This window comes from Brachypodium distachyon, chromosome 2, assembly GCF_000005505.3.
Source record: "Brachypodium distachyon strain Bd21 chromosome 2, Brachypodium_distachyon_v3.0, whole genome shotgun sequence".
Lineage (NCBI taxonomy): Eukaryota > Viridiplantae > Streptophyta > Magnoliopsida > Poales > Poaceae > Brachypodium > Brachypodium distachyon.
In genome coordinates this window covers 45,016,755-45,032,926 of record NC_016132.3, presented here as the reverse complement: position 1 = coordinate 45,032,926, position 16,172 = coordinate 45,016,755, and the positions used below count along the sequence as shown (strand labels likewise).

The 16,172-nt window shown below is 42.2% G+C and overlaps 1 long non-coding RNA gene across 3 annotated transcripts; it reads left to right on the top strand.

Annotated features, from left to right (window-relative positions):
* Window positions 1-999: 999 nt before the first annotated feature.
* On the top strand, window positions 1,000-6,527 carry LOC104582822. 3 transcript variants are annotated; one of them, XR_002964046.1, is made up of 3 exons: window positions 1,009-1,142; window positions 1,450-3,946; window positions 5,035-5,315. It is a non-coding gene; the product is annotated as an uncharacterized LOC104582822 (long non-coding RNA). The 3 variants fall into 3 exon arrangements; XR_002964047.1 differs by adding an exon at window positions 6,268-6,527 and having other exon boundaries at window positions 1,128-1,142; window positions 1,450-5,311; XR_002964045.1 differs by having other exon boundaries at window positions 1,000-1,142; window positions 1,450-5,276.
* Window positions 6,528-16,172: the final 9,645 nt, after the last annotated feature.

Genomic DNA, 16,172 nt, shown 5'->3' with positions numbered 1-16,172 from the left:
CACAGAAAAGCATGAAAATCAGCAGAGCAGAAAAAAAATATCCCGTGAGTTGGTTGTTTCGATCATCTTACATGAGCTAATTGGCTCCCAGATCAGACACAGTTAATCATGGCGGTGGAACGGGCAGATGATTCTCGAGATGAATCCATGTAGGCGGTATACGAACCGTACCAGCTCTCTGCAGATTTACAAAACCGAAACCAATAAAAATTTCTTTACCGGAAAGATACTATACGGATGAGAAAATGAGCATGCAACAGAAGAATTAATCAGGTCCAGTATGTATATTTACCCTCCGATTCTCGTGTAGAAATGCTGGCCCAAAGCTCTGAAATGCGTTGGCTGCACATGGTGCGTCCATCGGAGCCAGAGTGACGAACGTAGCTAGCCATGGCAAAGAGCCAAAGACCATTGGAGATTTGGAGCTCCGATCCTCCCGATAAGAACTCACGCGTGTGCTTGTCATGCTTTATATGGTGTTTGAAGAGCAACCTGGTAAGCTCATTTTGGAAGTTTGTCAGGATGAGCTCATTTTGGCGACATCATAACTCCACGGTGCTGGTTTGTACGAATTAGGTAGACTGGTCGCTAGGGCATCACCGGCTAGGACAAACTACGCGAAATGACCGTAAGTACAACAAAGGCACGTGCGCAGTGTATGTACAAACTAGCGAGGTGACATGCTCAAATTGTGCGGCTGGAATTGCATAATAAAATGATTTTTTAATAGATTGATGTGTTATGTATGTATGTACGTACTAATGCACTGTCCGTGAGTTGCCATGGCTTTTTAATTTTTTTCGTTCACATGTCTGTAATAAAGACAACGACATAATTTGATGTTCAATCGAAATGAACGAGTAAATAGATAATCAAAATGTCATTTACTTTCTAACTATCTACCTAGTGATAATAAAGGAGGGAACGTTTCCGTCGTTGTAATTCAAATTTCGTCCGTTGGCCTCACATTTGGCCCCCCCGCTCCTCCCCCCATCGAATGTTGTCTATATAGACGGTGTTCTATTCTCCACTTGTATGTAATGAAATGTTCTTATGGACCTAGCATTGGAACACATGAAAAAAAACATGATTGACAAGTTCCAAACATTCAAGGACACGCATCCTTGCCGCCATACCAGCATGTAAGATTCTTGACCGTTGCTTTATCTCCTGCTGCAAAACAACAAGAATTTGGTTTACACTATTTGGTGCTCCCTATATGTGAACATTTGAAACAAGTACTCCCTCCAATTCATATTAATTGTCTCAAATTTGACCAAATATGAATGTATCTATGTCTAAAAAGCGTGTAGATAGTGAACTGAGCCTAGTTCAGGCGGCCTGGTTCCTTGTGGTGGAACCAGCCCGCTCAGGTTCAAATCCTAAACTTGACATGGGTGTCACATTTACCTGGATTATTTCAGAATTTAACCGCCACTATTCTTTCAGTGGTAGGTGACGTATCCGTCAACAACGAGGCGCCTGCGGTGACTTCGTCAATCTCTCAAGATCTGCCGGCTTAGCCTTTCGGAGGTGCTCATAGGGGTAGGTCGTGCGTGGGTGCATTCATGGGGGTAAGTGTATGCGTGTGTGTGAGCGTCTGCGTTTGTATTGTGTTCTAAAAAAAGCGTGTAGATAAATGTAATATTTCGACAACTAATATGGATCGGAAGGAGTAGGAGTATTTGGTTTCCATGTGTGCTGTATTTAGTTTTCTCGTCTTAATGAAAACCAAATGTATACACTTATTTTATATTTACCACTCGCGCCTTCTGTATGGTTGGTCATAAGAAATTTTTGAGTCCGGACAACAGGCTCCATTCCCACTCCATCGATCCCTTCCAGGAGTATAAACGATTAGTGAAATTAGTCATTACGCACGTAATGGCTTCTCCACAAGCACCTCTACTCTGTCTCTTGCTTCGCTGATATTCCCGCTCCTCCTCTTCCTGCTACACCAGAATTACTCAAGACCGAGTGGTCGCAAGCAAGCGCCGGACCTGGACGTCGATCATGACCGGCTCCGCCATCTCCCTACTTCGCCTCTGGGGCTCATCCTCACTGGCCACCTGCACCTTGTCGGCTCCTCCCCGACGTCTCCCTCGCCCGGCGCGCGCCTCGCGCCGCCAAGTACGGCCGCGGCCTCCCGCTCCTCCGCTACGGCCAGGTGCCCTGGTGCGCAACCTCGTCATCTCCACCCCTCGCGCCGCTAAGGCCATCCTCCGCACGCACGACAACCTCTTCGCCTCCCGCATGCCCAACGCTCTCCTCGGCGGCGACGTCGACGTTGCCTTTGTGCCCTATGGCGAGTACTGGAGCCGGGCGAGGCGGCTCGTCACCACGCACCTGCTCACCGCCGCCAAGGTCCACTCCCCCTTCCTCCGCCGCGGCGCCGTGTAGGACGGCAGATGAGGTGTCTAGGGAGGAAGGCCGTGGCCGATGCGGCGTCTCTGCGGAGGGCAACGGACTATGGGGGAGGCGGGGCAGTTTAGGCCGCGGGAGGGAGGCGGCCGCTGGTCTTGGCCTCCTGGGGATTCGGAACGGTAGAAAAAAGAGGGGAGAGGTGCCTGCGTTCGATCGAGAGGAGGAGGGAGGACCCACATGTAAGGCCGACGGACGAAATTAGAGTTGGAGACTCGGCCGGGGCGACAGGTGAGACGGACAATGACGAATGACGAAGGAAACGTTACTTGCTTTATTAGGTGTAGATGTATGTATGTAGACTCGTATAATGTTTCTTTCAATGTTTCAATTTGTTATATTTGTATTTTTTTTTCTAATTGACAAAAATAGTAGTTTTTTTACTTGTTTTTGGTGATATAGATCTTCTGCATGAGAAAGACTGAATTTTCTGAATTATCAGTGTCAATATATGGTTTAGCAAGAGAGTTGCATTTAATTAACATGACCGGCAACACAAAAGTGTCGAACTTTGTTAAATGCAAACTAACATGCAGAGAGGATGTAGACATACTGTTGGTCAACTTTGTTGAAAATCGTGATCTTTCCCGCACCTCGACTCACATATAAAAAGTCCATGTCGTCAAATGCTGATACGAAGATATGTTGAAAAGCGAAAACTCACCTAGCCTATTGTGGCCTATGGGTTTTGGTCAGTTTGCCTCTTTAGGGATTGGATTTTTTTATAGAAATATTTTGGTTGATCTAGAAACATAGGAACCGAGTGGTCTTCGATGCCGCTCCGGTCAATCTTGTTGGTCTTGGCGAGGAGGCCGTGGCTTGGTGTCATTCTAGTTTGATGAGTGGGCAGGGCATCGCTAGCCTGCCATGTGAGCCGAGAGAGAACGAACATGGTACACCTACTTGAATGTATTTTAGAAATAAAATCCATACAAAATAGTCTTGCTTTTTTTATTCAGGACAGTAAAACTGAGCATCCTGAGGCTTCTCACGCCATCAGCCTTCTCGGCCGTCCGATCAGGCCACTGGGCAAAATCCGTCCGTCCATGCATAGGCTTTCGTCCTATGGACAGCTGCTCCCGAAAAAAATAATCTAAGGCCTGTTGTTGATCGGGCCTCGTGGGCTGCCTGTCCAAGCTGAAGCTGGGGGCCGACTGGGCCACTTGGATGTCCGACTCTCCGCTTCCATCGCAATCGACCGCATGGCGAGGAGCCGAGGAGGCCGGACCGCGTGCTCCGCCATTGGTTACTGCTGCCCCCGGTGGGTTACTGGGGAGGCGTCGCCTCCATGCCGCGGCGCAGCCGCCGTCTCCTCCCTGCCGCGAAACAGCCTGTCTCCTCACTGCGGCCCGCCGCCGTCGCCGATGCCTCGGTTGCTGCTCCCGCCATCGTCCGTGGTCGTGGAAAGCCCGCCGCTGCGGTGGCAAAGCGAGCGAACGACGCCCGACGACGTTGCCCATGGAGAAGAGAGGCTCAGAGTTGGCCTGGCCCACGCCAGAGATGATGAAGGATATACACTTCGAGGGTGCGTACCGTCTTCCCGAACCCCCAATATTTGTTCGTGATTTTACTATTTTTGTGTCAGCTTCTAATCACGAGGAGCAATTTCGGCAGTAACAGAATAGTGGCGATGAATTGTATGCCTCATGTTCCGATCAACCTAGGGTTCTTCGTTTGTTACTGATCTTTGATGGTCAAAAGTAGCACAATTCTGTGATTTCTGTTAGTTCTGTCCTTATTGGGGACGGGGGCGACGAGTCATAATAATTTCCTTATTTTGTTGGAGCGTCAGAGAGTAACGTGGTTACCGTCTCTTGATCTGGAGACAGTAATGGGGTCTCTTGATTCTATTCAGTGATGTCCTGGGTTTGGTTTGCGTGAACTACAGTAAAATTTCAAGGACATAGGAGTTGGTTTGTCTCCCTCCGATCCCAATTTCTTGTCGTTGCTTTAGTTCAAATTTTGTATCAGAGGGAGTAGTGATTATAGCAACACAGCTACCTTGTAAAGGTGTCTAGAAAAACGATGAAGTTTCTCTTTAGGTGAAAGAAGATTGGCCCCAAATTATTTTGAACCTGAGAAGATTATCTATGGTTAACCGGCAGCAACATGACATGTTCCACCTCCTCTTCGCCATGCAATTAACAAATGTGTTGTTTGTAGGCAAACTCCTCTGCCCAATGAAATGGACACCACTGATTTAGATTTGATCTCTTGTGTAATTTTTTTTTGACCGGGGATCTCTTGTATCATTCCTGTAATGTTATGCCTAAAATTCGAACAAATTAACTTAAAACTGAGGAAATGTTCCCGAGCACCCACAATGGGAGGCACTGTATGTATCATTCAAAGTTCTCAGTGCCCTTCATCCGGTACGAGAGGTGAGAAATCAGTTGCAGACTTGCCCTCCACCTCCCTGAATGGCGCTTGTCTCATTGCAGGGTTTGTAACACTCTTTTGCTTATCTGTAGAACAGTGCCACATATTTGCTTCCACCTTATGCTGCTATGTAGAGTTTTATCTTTCGATGAAGTATATTTCTGATTCTCTCTTGGTATGTGTGAGTTACATGTATCTTCTAATTTACCTTTCCACATTGTATTCTCTAATTAGCCTTTCATTGAGACGAGGTACTGAAAGAAGACTGAAGACAAACAGACCAACCCACCAAAGAGTAAGAGTACGGATGTAATGATATTATGATATGAAAAAGGACAAATTCTCAAGTTGTGGTGAGAAAGAGGACCACGAAAGTTGTATGAGGCCATGAGCTGTGTGATCTAATTTATAGTTGACGCAGGCAGCTTTGAAACATTCTGTCTTTCTATAATTATAAAAATCTCTTTGTCTTTCAATATTGGCTTGGCACGAAGAAAAATCCCACTTGGAGGTCAGTTTTTATCTCGATGCAATCTTTTAGTACTAGCCCCATTTATAAATTTATGATGTCCTTTTATAAAACAGGGAGTCAAATTTCTTAAACTTTAGCTGGTAATATATTAAAAGGCATTTAGACCATCCATGTGTAAAGGAAAATGTGATAGTCTGATACAGCTCCATGTACAGCTCTATTAAAGATCAGCTAACACTTGCACAATGCTGACAATAGTAATGAATTGTAGAATTACTCGCCAGTCCACCCACAAATTGTTCGGCATGAAAAATATTTCCCTTGCCAATTTCATTTTTATGGTACTTTAAATAGTTTGTACACCAGAGTCTTACACATTTTGTTTCTAGAAACCAAATAAAGTCATGGCACTGTTCCATATGGCATCATATGAGTAGTTGATAAAGCTAAACTATGTAAACTATGAGTCAGAGATACCTTTGAAGTTCTACAATCCAAATCCTGCAAACATGACAATTCAGTGGAGAAGACAAAATCCCGACACTGATAATCAACTAATTTGCCATAAAACGTATTTTATGTGATGTCCATCAATAGAATAGGTCTTTTTTGTGAGGAACTAGACCAACTCTTTGAACTTAATTCTTCTTGTATGTCCACTCCCATGAGACTATAGTGAAGAAATTAGATGTTGATATAAAAAAACCTTGTTTGCTTACCTGCAGAATAGTGCCACAGATTTGCTTCACATAGTCAATCTCTCTCTCTATCTCTCTCTCTCTAATATATATACCCATATTGTTATCTAGAATTTTATCTTTTGATAAAGTATATTTGTGAATCTCTCCTAAATATCTGTCGAAGAATTTTGATCACCTAGATAAATTTGCATACAATGCGCTTGTCTGCCGGTTTTGTCATACTTACCCTGAAAAATATTTTATACTCCAAGCAATATCAGGCATCATCCTAAAATATTTGGTTATGATTTTCAGATATACGTGTGGACTGTCATTGTTATCCCTCTCTCGTCTGGCACTAAAATTTGAACAGCTAAGATTGTATCATATATATGTTCCTGTTGTTATCCAAGTCAAAATCATTTTTCCCTTGTAGATTGACGAGAACATCATCGCGTGCCTTCTACCAGTTTTTTGAGGTATCATTAGAGTAGTTTCTGCACACTGATCTGGTTTAACGGGTATCATTGAGATGTGATTTGAGGATTTAAGATGCAATGGAATTTTTGTGAACTCGTGCTCGTTTGAAAAGATGTTTTTGCTGCCATATGAAACCTGATCCCTTAGGTTGAGTACCTCAAGCTGCTCTGCCTCAATTATAGTTATTGTTGAAACTATGAGTGGCTTTGTGCAAATATAACTATCATATTTCACGTCTCCGTAAATTGTCAAAAAAAATCTGAAAAATGAATGGGTGCAACATTCTCAGATATTTTTGTTTTTCCTATTACCCCCTCCGATCCTAAATTGTTGTCTCAAATTTACCCAAATATGGATCTATCTACTCTTAAAAGGCGTCTAGATACATGTAATATTTCAACAACAATTTAGGATCGGAGAGAGGATTAAATTGTCAAAACTGACGGGCGCAGCAACGCGCGCCATCATGATCTAGTCTACTTGATAAGAGCTTTATGTACCATTCTGTTCATCTTGGCCATCACATTATAGATCCACCATGATCAAACAATGCAGATATACTAACTAAATTATGTGAATGTGTTGCGTCTTATTTCATTTCTCTCTCTTTAAAGAGTCTTCATTAATCCCATTCTTGATTTTTTTAAATAGTTGGAACACACGTATGCACTTAGTTCTCTATTCGGAGAGAAACACCTCTTGGTATGGTGGTGTAGTCATGCGTGCATGACTCTATCCATCAGGGTTTAAATCATGTACTCACAATTATGCTTTAGGGGTTTCTCCTACAGTCTTTCCTTCAAAAAGAAAGTTTTCTATTCGGACAATATATGTCATATTTATTTGTCTAGAGATAATATATATCTACACGGCGAAGTATCTGGTGAAAACCACCTCTACGGTGCAAATTGTGAAAACTCCATCGCAAAAAGTTCAAAAAATTCTCAAAAAAAAATTACATATGTTCGAAAAGTGATGTTTTATATATGTGTAAAATTTCAAGTCCAAACTCAATTTCGTTTGGTAGTAGCGAAAAAACAAATTCTACATGAATAGTGGTCTTTCAGTGTTTCACACTATTCATTTTAAATTTTTCTTTTTTAATTCTTTCCAAATGCTTTTGATTTTGAACTTGAAATTTTGCAGGTTTGTAGAAAATTACACTCCCAACATATAGTATTTTTGTATTATTTTTTTGAGACTTTTAAACATGGTTTTTATGAAGTTTGTATGGTTTGCACCGAATGAGGGTTTTCACCGGATACTTCGCCTACCTACGTTGTAGCTAGACGCACGAAAGATACGTCCTATTTAGGGAGTTTAAAAGAGGGTGGCGTATCCGGTGAAAACCCCCAATCGGTGCAAACTGTTCACACTCCATGAATACCATGCATAAAATTTTCAAAAAATTCCTTACAAATGTCATATGTTGGAATTGTGGTGCTCTACAAACGTGCAAAATTTCAAGTTTGACACATATATAAAACATCACTTCTCTAACGTATGTAATTTTTCTGAGAATTTTTCGAACTTTCCTCGATAGAGTTTTCACAGTTTGGATCGTAGAGAGGTTTTCACCGGATATTAGTTAAGTTTAGAACATGCATTAAAATTAAGCTTGTAACAAAGGGATGATTACCTGAAGGGGAGCCGAAAGAAGTTCTAGTTGCCCACGTATACATATCTGTAATATCTATAAAGTTTATCCCCACTATCTTCATTAAATGTTTACAAGCTTGACATATAAGGTGTCCACATCATCATCCGCATCATGCACATCATGAGAATGCAAAGTGCCCACATCACCATCCACATCATGTGTTGTAGACCTCTAGGGATCCATTTTGGTGGTCTTTTTGAATTTAATATTTTGATACATAAGATTTTGCACATTCACATTGTATATAAATATTTCACCTAATATTTATAAAGTTGATTCCCATTATCTTCATTAAATGTTTGCAAGCTTGACATTCCACATCATCATCCACATCATGCAGATCATGAGAATGCAAAGTGTCCACATCACCATCCACATCATGTGTTATAAACCACCAGGAATCCATTTTGGTGGTCGTTTTGAATTTAATATTTGATACCTATGATTTTTCTTCTTCCCGTTGTGTATAAATATTTCATCAGATGCACATATTTTCTTATATGTATGTCAATCTCTTTAAGATCTGCTCCTATTGTTTTGCTGCATAGGTGTTACTAATGATAAAATCGTTTTGTCCTACAATATTCATATTTCTTTTGTAATTAATCGTATTATTATCATTTGTTCCTAACATCATATCCAGATGTGCATATAGAACTTTCCGCAGCAACGCGCGGAGAATCACCTAGTTGAATTAGAACCGGATTCCAGTTCATGGTAAAAGAAAATTCTCTTCCGGCCGCACGTAGCAAGCAAATTGAAACCGGACTCCAATTTATGGTAAAAGGATTTCTTCCGGCCGCACATAGCTTATGGAAGCAAATGAATCAAACCCAAATTTCTTGTACATGGGAGATATTGGTCTCTAATGTACGTTAGGTGATTACACTGTTTCCATTCGGTGGGTAGTTTACGTGTTTGATAGTTTTTTAAATCGACGTTCCAGAGGAAAGAAAATGCTAAAAGGAAAGCAGCATAGCGGTGTTTAGCAAACTTTTCGATTCATTTGAGTTGTAGGACATCCTTAATATTAAGAGGGAATCTAGAAAGAAAGGTACTGGTTGAATCAATTTTGTCACTTACACAAACCTTTATTTCGCACACACAAAAAGCCTTCCTATGAATCCATTTAATTTTCACATGAGGTAGTCTTTCTGTCCTATGAACAGTACAGTGACATCCTGTTTTGTTTGAGTTGATTTTTCCCTGAATCACAAGATGTACAGAGTTAAAGTGTATATTTTATTTGGATCTTGGTTGAATTAATTCGAACTGTTAATGAAAAGGCTTGTTAAAGCCAAGATATAAAAATGCATCCATTATGGACATGGAGATTTTATTTTACTAGCTTTAAACTATTCCATTTATTCCCAATGATTCATCTCAGAATTTTGAAGATGCATTTGAATTGGTGTTGTTCGAATTCTTTTCAATTCCTGCATTTAAATTAAAAAATTCAGAATATCATGCATATAATGAACAAAGATTTTTTTGACTCGCCTTTTCAAACAAGGCCGAATCAGGCCCATCTTCTTTTCATGTTCTCCATTTTTTTCCTCCTTCCGCCAAATTTTACCTTTTCCTTTTCTTTTCTTGAAAGATACAAACACTTAATCCTAGAGTTTACTAAATTCTCTAAAGTGAATACAACCCTAGTATGAAGTGCAATAGCCGAAGCAATAATATCACAGTTAAGATTGCAAGAATGTAAAGGGTGAAAAGCGATACCACACGAGAGACGAAGATTTCACCGGAGTTCCATCGATTGGGGTAGGTGTACGTCTCCGTTTGGAGGAATGCTCTACTACAAATGTAGAGACGCCCCAAAGGCTCACTCTATTCTTCTCTCACAACACCACAAAGGTAAGGTGAGCTCCACTAGTGGCTTCCTTGGGGGGCGAAGTCCAAACCCTTACAAACTTGACCGGGTCTAACTTCACAACTCAATTGGAGGCTCACAATCCAATCCCCAAGCTCGTCACACCAAGAGATAGCTTGAGGCAACCGCTTCCGTCTAGGGTTTCCAAATACCCAAGAGAAATGAAATCCACAAACGAAAGAAGGGAAATCAATTTTTTAACTTGGTGAAACCCTAGATTAAGATCTTCTCCTTCAATCCTCAAAGAATCAAGAGTTGGGAGTGGCAAGGGAGGGAGATCTTGGAGATTGAAGCTATTTGTGTCCTTGGGTAGAGAAATGGTGTTCTTGGCTGTTTGCTCGGGCAGAAAGCTCGTTGGGGACCAAGAGGTATATATATGTTGTCTGCAAAATCAAGTTGTTATGCAGTGGACGGAGTCAGGACGGAACTTCCGATGGATCGTCGGAACTTCCGAAAAATAGCCGGAACTTGTTCAAATTCAGAGCGCCCTAACTGAGAGCACCCGGAGGTTCCACCGGAAGTTCTGGCGGAACTTTCGGTGCCTAGAGTGCTGGCAGTCCAGAAACTGAACATGGAAAATATGATTCTTCTCTCACTTTTTGGGTAGGGTTTTTGGGTGGGTGCAATATATGTATTTGTGTATGTGAAAAGTGATTCACCCGTTACCTTCCCTTTTGAATTCCCTCTTAATAGTACCGATGTCTTACGACTCAAATCAAACCGAAAAAGCCCCTAACACGGCTACGCTTCTTTCCTTCTTGAGGATCCACACAACGTCTTGTGCCAAGTTTTTTATAAAATCTGAAATGCTTAGCACATGATTAGATACACAACATGTTGTCATCACCACCAAAACCATTTATGCGAGAAATGCCCTTTCACAAGGCCCGTCAGCCGTGCCGCCCCGCTCCCTCCTCGGATCCTCCTCGCCTGTGCGCAGCACCTGCCGGCAACACACGCACTATAGGCTAGCTCCTGCCACGGACGGCGAGTTTTTCGGGCATTCGAACCGGCTCGATCCGACGACCATGTGCGAGGAATTTCACGAGCAACTGCAGCTAGGGCCGCCGCCCTGGTCACACTGATTCGCGACACTTGGTAACGAATCCAATTCCTCATATGCCTAGACATATGTGTGAACATAGCCTAGATGGTCTCTTTGCCGCCAACTGCAGCGATGCATTCCAACACGAAGAGGTGTGGATGATATTTGGGCGTAGGAAGCTGAAAAACATGGTCTCTTCTCAGTTAGATCAGCTTACCGCAATCTATTTTTTTTTCTCTGTGCCCATCAAACATCGGTGGACTTGCAGCCAAGTTCTTGGGGGATCTGCTAACCCATGTAACTGTTGGAAGGCCTTATGGAAGATAACGAAAGTACCGCCTAAAGTAAAATCGTTCTTACCCCTAAAAAAAGAGTAAAATCGTTCTTGTGGAGAATGATTAAAAAATTTATGCCCTTGTAGAGAGAGATGTGCTACATGGCAGGCACATGAAAAAAAAACCCTTTCTGTGAGGCTTGTGGTGAAGATAATGAAACAGCAATGCATGCTTTAATTGAGTGAAATCTGGCGCAATTTTTTTGGATGGAAGTGAAAGAACTAACTAAGGTAAAAATTCCCATCCTCCACCCTCGTTCTGGGGCCATGGATACTGTTGACGGCAGGGTGTTGTCTGAACATGATGCGGGCAACATTTGGAAATTAAGACCGGGAGCGACATTGTGGCCCAAAAAATAAATGTAGGCGACTACACTCTTCGACTTTGGGGCTTGGGGGCACGCCTCAATCCTGGGCCATCAATCGCGGAGCTCCAGCAGCACAAGCTGGGGTGCCCGGGCTCGTGCCCTAGGTGCCCCAACAGTGAATCAGCCCATATCCCCCATCCGGTATCCAAACTAGATCTCCAACAAGCTACAAGCCTCGACCCCACGATGGGACGCCGTCCCTGCGCCGTTGACCGGCATGCACACTCAGCAAAATCCCCAACATCGCCGGATACGAAGGTCGCGGGGTGACCCCCATGGCGGCATCTGCATCATCCTCCTATTCTTCGAAGACTTCACCTGCAAGCGTCCAAAAAAGACACCTAGGGCTTCCCCCACCCACAACGACGACCAGAGTAACAACTCCCGCGTTGTTGAAGTCCCCTTCCCCCGTGAGGATTCCTGTCACGACTGTGATTCCTTTGTTGACTCCTGTTGTTGACGTCGTCCTTTCCCTCAAATGCGAAACATTTTCATCCTTGGTGGTTGGCGCATCTCTTTGATTTCAGATTTTTGTTTCCCAGTCATTTTGCAAGTTGTGTGCAGGGCTCACTGGCGCAAGGAAGAAATACAGACAAATTCCAATGCACCTTGTGATAAAATCAATCCCGACCTTCACATCGCAACGGTAGTATATTTTTATTTTTATTTTGAAATGATGATTGGTTTATGTGAGGCATGGGTAGTATTTCTCCTGACTGATGCAACGGTGGAATTTTCCCCTTCGTGTTCAGGCTATTGCACTGATATGTCGCTGTACCACGCCGACTCGCATGTCGCCATGTCTCGTTAATGAATTATTTTTACTCCTGTAAACAATCTAATTAGTGGTGATGGTGTTTTTGTCCTGGAGTAGTACGCAATATTTTACTACCTACAGCTAATCTTGAGAATTGATTGTCCTTTTGCCAAAAAAAAAATCACAATCTATCATGAATTTGCAGATACACAAAGCATCACATCGACTCAGTAAAGTAGTTATTTTGTAAACAAGCGGTATACTCTCTTGCTAGTTTTCTATCAAATCTTTCGGTCCTATTATAATTAAATTTCTTTGTTTTATAAAAGTTCGACATTTGATGATAATATTCAATGGAAATCTTATTTATCACATCATAAGAGATATACCCAGTATTTCAAGTCCAAACAAAACTCCCAACTCATTCTGTATGGCCTACAAATGTACAAAAAGGGAAATCTATCCATTACATCATGACAGGGCCCAGGTGTGACAATTTCATGCCCTTTTGTCCTTAAGTTCTGGCCGAACCAATGATAATGGTTGTTGCAGGGGTGGCACGCTTGGGCTCATGGTCCGAGAAGATAATGCACGTCCAAGTTCTTGTTGAACCCGTGAGAGATCACGGAAGTGCTCCAGGGCTTCCTCAGGCTCGAGGTCCTCTACCTTGGAGAACAGGTGCCTGACGGATGTCCCCGAGCTCTTTTCCTGGGCCTATTTTAAGAGCTGTATGGTGTGCTTTTCTCTCTGCTCCTCTGCCCCGACCTCTCTCTCCAAACGGGCCACCTCATCTTCCAAGCTTGCAATTCGGGCCTTCTGTATCTCATCCTCCACATACCAATCACCTGATCTCTTTGGCATACTTCACAGGAGATGAGTTAAAATGATTTATGACTAGAAGTTTTTTTCTCGAGACATGATGAAAGAGGAGAGGGGTACACCTTATATAGAGCGTAATGAGTTAAAAATGGAAATATCTCTCCAAGTTATCTAAAGCAATATCATGGCCCTTCTTAATTGCTCTTTAATTTCGTTGATAGGAGGTTCATCGGTCCTTATTTTGTAGGCACAATTAGGTCCATTTGTCAGTCACATTTCCATTGAGCCCGGGAGAAAAAAAAATCACCCAGGTCATCAGCAGACAAATTCTTTAAATGAATAACAAGCAGTGCGAACCGGCAACTAATTATTATCCGAAAAATGCTATTGGATTAACGTGGTAGTAATTATTTTCCAAATATAGGTAGTAAGATAGGAACACTTGAAATTATTCATCAAAAAATTCTATACAAATTTTCAACTACGTTAGGTCCTTATAGTGGCTGGACAAATCTGTAACAATGTATGATTTGAATAAGTCAATGATTAGGACTGATCCACAAATCCGGACAAGTTTATAAGGTATTGCACACATGAAGGCGCAAGGACCGCTCACTATGTGACAATGCTGAAAGGGCATTTCCCTCTAATATGTTTTGGTGTTGATGACGACATAGACGATGATATGATCATGTGCTAACTATTTCAGATTTTATATGAAATGGATCGTGACGAAGTCCCACTTCGGCAATGTCCATGTTGAGGGGCTTTGTGTTTAGGGAGAGCGACATGCATGTGTGTTGGCGATTTTGTCGGCTAACATGGACACAGGGGACACAGTTTACCCTAGTTTGGGGCTCTTGGAAGGTAGTACCCCTATGTCCTGCTTGTCTGATTTGATATTGATGGAGAGATTACAAGGTTGCCGCGGAGGCTAGAGTGCACAGATTGGATCTGGCGAGTACGTCTAGGCAGCTTCTATGAGATTGGATCTCTAGGGAGAGAGAGTCTGTCCCGGGGGAGATAGTTGTCCTTCTTGGATCCCCTCCTGGTCTTTTATATATGCAGGGCCAGGTCTCGGGTGGAGTCCAAGTCGGTTACATCATGTAGATATACTATCTTTAAGCTTTCTTATCTTCAGTCGCAAGATTAGACCTCTGGACTTTTGGAGTCGTAGTAAGCTCCCGAGTGGGCTTCATACTGAGCCATAGTGGGTATGCCAAAGATGAGAACCCGTTGGGTCACTCCCACATCAGCGCGCACTAGACAATTTGTGGACCCTCTAAAAGGAAAGCAGCATAGCGGTGTTTAGCAAACTTTTCAGTCTATTTGAGTCGTAGGACATCCTTAATATTAAGAGGGAATCTAGAAGGAAAGGTAACGGGTAAATCAATTTTGTCAATTACATAAAACTTTATTTCGCACACACAAAAAGCCTTCCTATGAGTTCAGAGAGAGTCTAAATTAGTTAGACCACCCATCTAACACCAATAATGCTAGTCCTAACTGCTGACATTGATGAGAACCATATAGAATTTAACTAAGCCTATTAAAAAAGGTTGTAAAAAAGAAAAGCCAAAACGCAGAACAAGTAAATATCTGAGATATATTTTCTTTTTGCGGCCTTCTGTCTGGCTTCTTATTCTTTTTTCAATTTTTTTATTCCTAGAAACTCACACAGAAGGTGGAAACGTAGGCCGAAAAGAGAACAACAAAAGCTTCAGTAAGGACAGATCTGAAAAATATGGAAAAAATATGGATTAGAAGCATATCGAAACAAGCTTTTCAACAACTACAAGATCACCCAAACTGAACGTTGAACGGTGGAGAAAACTGAGAAATACTAGTCTGCACCGATGTTGGAAAACGGGTGCAGAAACTTTGGAGCTCGAAAAGTCCACCTCAAAGGCCGATTTTGGGGGTCAAGGAAGCGTAACGGGCTAGACCAATTAAAATTTACAGTTGCGTCTCGTCGCTAACTTTTTGAAAAGTACCGAACATCGAAATCTGTGTTCGTATGCTTGTTTTATTGAACAAAGGTCAAAACCACCTCAAACTTAAATTCTACTCAGATTCCTGTCCGAGGATGACTCGATCTCTTTTAATCTTCTTAGTTATTCTTTCCGTGTCACAACTTCTCTTTCTTCTTCACAATTTTTGATCACTTTCCTCTTTCCGAAACTCCATCCAAAAGCTCTCTCGGAATCAAAACTGACAAAGACGAAGATGTGATCGTGGCAGCGAAGGATTGAAGGTGTGATGGTGGTGTGGCAGGGAGATTGGTGGTAGAAGATCGATGAAGGAAACCTTCGTCACACGAAATTGAAAGATGCAAAAACAAGTTTCATCTGGTTGAAAAACCTGACCAACAATCCAATCTACTCCAGCAACTTGACACCATTAATGCAGCAAAGATTCAACAATGGAAATACTAACGTGAAAATCGCAAGGCGCAGATTGGTTTTGGGACAAAGGTAACTAATGTATTTTTTTGTTGGTTTTTCTTCTAGACTATAGGTAAACTGATCTAAACTACGGATGAAGTGGAAAATCACACCGAGCAACATTAAACTATGATACCACGTGATAGCCTCGGGGGTGGCGTGATCTTTTGGTGAGATTGGTAACTCTCGATTTAGATAGAAGATGACGTTGATGATCCGACTAAAGCCTCGAAGGTTGCATCTTAGCAATCAATTCACCAACTCCAGAGGGTTATTGATCATGCAGGGGCACGATCAACCTGACCACGAACGTCTTTGTTACTGCAAGCAATCGAAGAACAAGATGAAAATCAATCTGAAATTGCGAATAGGAATTTAAAAGGTTCACAAATCTGAATACCGAATATGTTGGAGTTCTGATGATGGTAAAACAG